Source organism: Rhinopithecus bieti, unplaced genomic scaffold (assembly GCF_001698545.2).
Source record: "Rhinopithecus bieti isolate Rb0 unplaced genomic scaffold, ASM169854v2 scaffold_25807, whole genome shotgun sequence".
NCBI classification, from domain to species: Eukaryota; Metazoa; Chordata; class Mammalia; order Primates; family Cercopithecidae; genus Rhinopithecus; species Rhinopithecus bieti.
This window is the reverse complement of record NW_016811708.1, coordinates 75,693-80,886: the sequence shown is the minus strand read 5'-3', so window position 1 is coordinate 80,886 and position 5,194 is coordinate 75,693. Positions and strand designations below refer to the sequence as shown.

The window sequence follows — 5,194 nt, the reverse complement described above, 5'->3', positions numbered from 1 at the left end:
GAGAACACTGGCTGTTCTTTTACTATACATGAATGTATGATATGCAGGTACCATCTTCATGGCTCCACATGAGAGACTTCTTTCTTATTTAATTGGAATTGTATTCCACATCCTCTAAAGTGGAAAACTGTGAGTGTCTTTTCTTAGAAGAAGAGGAATTCCCTGCAAGTGAACCTAAATCCTGTCAGTATACAAAAAATAACTTTTAAAAAGTGACCTGTCTTATAGTGGTGGATCCAATGCTGCTTTTGAAAGTTATGGGAGATTTTGTAAAAGATTAGCAAGACACATCAGTACTTATAAGGACTGTTTAGAGTATTAATATCTGCTTTTGAATGAAAAGCAGCCTTCCCTCACCCCTGAATCAAACAAAGGTTTGGTGATATTGTGATCTGATTGTGTTTTTAATAGTGAAGAATACAAATAATTGCTCTGATGTAAAACAATGATGTTCATTAAAAAATATTGAAGGTCAGTTTTGTGTCTGATATTTGTGATATGTGCTAGGGATAAAATGATGAAAGTAACGCCACTCCCATCATGAGCTTACCCATAAGCCTCAGAGAATTCAGATCTGTAGTCAAGGATCCTGAATGGTTCTTCAGCATCTGATGGAAGATACTTTCAATTCTTTTTGCTGTGTTTTCTTTCATTGATCTGGGACCCTTGAATACCAGTCATATATGTGCTGTCACGCTGTTGTTATCAGGACTGGAAACAACATAAAGTTTTCATATGTTGCTGAAAACAGCAATTTCTTCCTCATTGTCTGATCTTTCATAGCTTGGTTTCTTCTGCTCTTTTATGGGTTTGTGGAGTACCTTTAGGTTAAGCACAGGACCATCCATCCTCTTATATTTGCTTGGTGACAGTATGCATGCAACTGTATTATTCAATATGGAGGACAAGCAGTTACACAAATCTAAAAAAAGGGAGGCCAGGCATGGTGGCTCCTGCCTGTAATCCCAACACTTTGGGAGGCCAAGGCGGGCAGATCACCTGAGGTCAGGAACAGACTCAAAGTGATACAGTAACTTGCCAAAGATTCTAGGGCTATTAAATGGCAAATTTATAATATACATAAAATATATACTATATATTTATATTATGTAATATAAATATAAATTACATATAAATATACAGTATATATAAATTATATATAATTTTTGTCTGATACATATATCAATCATAAACACAGATAAGAGAATGTTTGAGATAGTAGATGAAGATAGGAAGTAAATAAACAGAATAAAATATTGGTTGAGACAGGAATACATACTATAAAGAGATTTCCATCTATAATAATCAACTGCCAGATTATGAATAAAAATAGTTACCACGTAAGCATCTACTATGTGAAGATACTTTAGAAAAACTTTATGAAACATATTAATCTTTCAGGAGAAGTAATTTATCCAAAATTATATAGCCACTAAGAAGAGCCAAGGATCAAAACTCAATTTGTCTGACTCCAAAGCCCATACTTAAGCTATTACATTTCCTTCCTAAAATGTCATAGATACTAAGCTACTTGACATATGATAGATGTTATCTCCAACGTGATACATATTCAACAGTTAAGAATATGCTAGATACCGCATAAGAGTGCCTAGCATATAATAAGAACTAAATAAATATTAATATTATTTTGCAATATGATTGTTGCCTTTGAAGATCATCTTGTGGAAGAGATGATATGAATGAAACCATTACATGTGGTATTAATATGATATAATTAAATGGCAAAGTTTATTTTTCAATTGCAAGTTCTATGTGAATGCAGAAAAGGAGACAATATGATTAAATATAATATAACTATAAATGTGAAAATATTTTATAATAAAGTTGATGGAAAAAGAAGTCAGAAAGCTCTCAACAAAATGCTGAAAATGGGTTGATTATAAGTGATTTACGAAGGAACATTGTTAATTTCAGTTAGCTTTTCTGTGGGTCATAGATCTTTTACTATAGAGATAAACTGATAAAGCTTTATAACAGTAGTTTACTAAGTTTTTTTTATAAGTAGCAAACAAAAACTAGACCTTGAAACTATGCAACTTCTCTCTCATAATTCAGTTTTCACAATGCATCATTCAGTTATTTGGATTCCTAATTATTTCTACCGATTACAATGTTCAACAGCCATGAATATTCCTTAATTAATACAAGATTAAATTAATGTAATTTATAGATTGGAAGGATATGGATTGGTTTGATTACAATTGAATGGAGCTCTTTTCTAGAGAGAGTGAATAAATTGAATATTTAATGTCTATGGCAACTAAGGTAAAGAAAACATACCCTAGAACAAGAAAGTCAACGTTTGAATATCCTGTTACTGATTTAATTCTGTGTAGCAGTCTTATCGGGACACGGAGATTGCTCACTAACTATACTGAGGTCACTGTGAATACAGTCATTCTGCTCAGTTGATACCTAATGAGATGAAAATAACTTCTAGGAATGGGATGTCTACAAGGCATACTTGTACCATATGATTAACATTTCCATCTAAGTAAGTAGTTTAAATGCCAGTATGAATCGAGAAAGATGGATAATAGAGCAGAAAAGAAAGGAAATCATTCTACAACTTTTCCATAACTTAATTATTTAAAACCTATAATTAAGCATATTTAATTATATTAAAACATATTCTGGAAAGAAAACCTAAAACACACACATACACATATACATTTTTTTCCTGAGTGCTCTGGATGCAATATCAAGGTTTAAGCAAAAATTATGAGAGGACTTCTATCTAAAGACGATAGAGCAAAATCACTTTTACATTTTCATACCCCTAAGCCCAGAAAAAGAACAAAAGATAAGAACAGTGGGCTCCATTCTAAGGAAACAAACAATGAAGCTATAAGTTACAACTTCAAATTTTAAAATGTGAAGCAAACATGCTCCAAACTGTGAAATACACACTGATGTAAGAGATTATGTACATCAGCGATACATCTCACAAATTAAGCTAGATGTACATTTTTCTAAAAGTTCTCAATGATTGAGTATTAAGACTTGAGAGCTGGCCAGACGCAGTGGCTCATGCCTGTTATCTCAACACTTTGGGGGGCTGAGGTGAGCAGATCACCTGAGGTTGCAAGTTCGAGACCAGCCTGGCCAACATGGTGAAACCCTGTCTCTACTAAAAATACAAAAATTAGCCGGGCGTAGTGGCAGGAGCCTGTAATCCCAGCTACTTGGGAGGCTGAGGTAGGAGAATTGCTTCAACCCAGGAGGCGGAGGTTGCAGTGAGCTGAGATTATGCCACTGCACTCCAGCCTGGGCAACAGAGCAAGAGTCTATCCCTAAAATAAAAAAAAGAAACCAAAAAAAAGACTTCAGAGCCTATAAAAAGACAGGAAGATTTCTGTAAAGGCCTATTTTAACACTGCATAATGGCAAAAGTAATAATTAAAGTGAAATCATACAATTGTGACATTTTTATTGTATATGATCCAATCTTCCCGCTAAGGCAACTTGCTGAAAGTAAGCTGGGGAAAAGAAATAAGGGACGTCATAAATTATTATATCATAATTAGAGAGATTTCTTCAGGGCCATCCCAGCTTCTTAACTCTTAAAAAATGAAAGTAAATGGACCCTGGGGTTAGAGAAAACAACAGTGAGATAAAAGAATGTTTGAGATAATAGACGAAGATATAAACTGCAGATTCCTTCAGCCTAGAAGTCAGAGACAGAGCAATAAGGGAAAAAAAAATCCGTAATTAGAAAGGAGAAAGTTAAATTGTCCCTGTTGACAGGTGACATAATCTTATATTTAAAAAAAAAAACCTAAAGACATAACCAAAACATTCTTAGAACTAATGAATGAACTCAACTAAGTTTCAAGATTAAAATTCAACATATAAAAATCAGTAGCCTTTTACACATCAATAACAAACTGGTTGAAAAGAAATCAAGAAAACAATCCCAATTACAATAGCTACAGAAAAAGAGAACCTACAAACGAATTTAACCAAGGAAGTGAAAGATCTCTATAAATACAACTACAAAACTCTGAGGAAAGAAATAGAAGACACTCAAAAAAATTAAAAGACATCACATGTTCATGGAATGGAATAATTAATATTGCTAAAATGACTATCCATAGCAATCTACAGATTCAATGCAACTCCTACCAAAATACCAACGACTTTTTCTAACCATTGACATTTTCAACAGAAATAGAAAAAACAATCCTAAAATTGTTATGGAACCACAAAAGACCCCAAATAGCCAAAGAAATCCTGAGCAAAAAGAACAAAGCTGGAGGCATCGTACTATCTGACTTCAACATACACAACATATACTTCAACAAAGCTGCAGTGACAAAAATAGTATGGTATATATTTACAGTCATCTGATTTTTGACAAAAGCAACAAGAGCATACATTGGCAAAAGGACAATCTTTTCAATAAATGGTGCTGGGGAAACTGGATATTCACAAACAGAAGAATGACACTAGACCCCTCTCTTACATCATATACAAAAATCAAATCAGGGTGACTTACAGACTTAAATGTATGGCACAGAACTGTAAAATTACTGGAGGAAAACATAGAAAAAATGCCCTAAGACACTAGTCTGGGCAAATGTTTTATTAATAAGACTTCAAAAGCACAGGTAATAAAAACAAAAATAGACGAATGGGATTATATCAAACTAAAAAACTGCACAACAAAGGAAACTATCAATAGAGTAAACACACAACCTGAAGAATAGAAGGAAACTATTCATCCAACAAGGGATTAATATTTAATATCTGGCATATACGGGGAACTCAACAGAAAAGAAATCCAATTAAAAATAGGCAGCTGATCTGAATAGACATTTTTCAAAACAAGACAAACAAAGGGACGTCAGGTCTATTTTTTAAAATGCTTGACCATGTGTGGTGGCTCACACCTGTGATCCTCACACTTTGGGAGGCCAAGGCAGGTGGATTACGTGAGGTCAGGAGTTTGAGACCAACCTGACCAACATGGTGAAACCCCGTCTCCACTGAAAATACAAAAATTAGCCGGGCGTGATGATGGGTGCTTATAATCCCAGCTACACAGGACGCTGAGGCAGGAGAATCACTTGAATCTGGGGGTCAGAGGTTGCAGTGAGCCAAGATCGTGCCACTTCAACTCCAGCCTGGGCGAAAGAGCAAAACTCTGTCTCAAAAATAAATAAATAAATAA

The 5,194-nt window shown here is 34.3% G+C and overlaps 2 pseudogenes across 1 annotated transcript in view; one reads left to right on the top strand and one right to left on the bottom strand.

Moving 5' to 3' along the window:
• Positions 1-5,194, bottom strand: part of LOC108543962 (transmembrane protease serine 11B-like protein) — a 24,379-nt pseudogene that overhangs the window by 4,097 nt on the left and 15,088 nt on the right.
• The window catches only part of LOC108543967 (ferritin light chain pseudogene), a 17,953-nt pseudogene that overhangs the window by 5,880 nt on the left and 6,879 nt on the right, over positions 1-5,194 (top strand). The window lies entirely within an intron of this gene.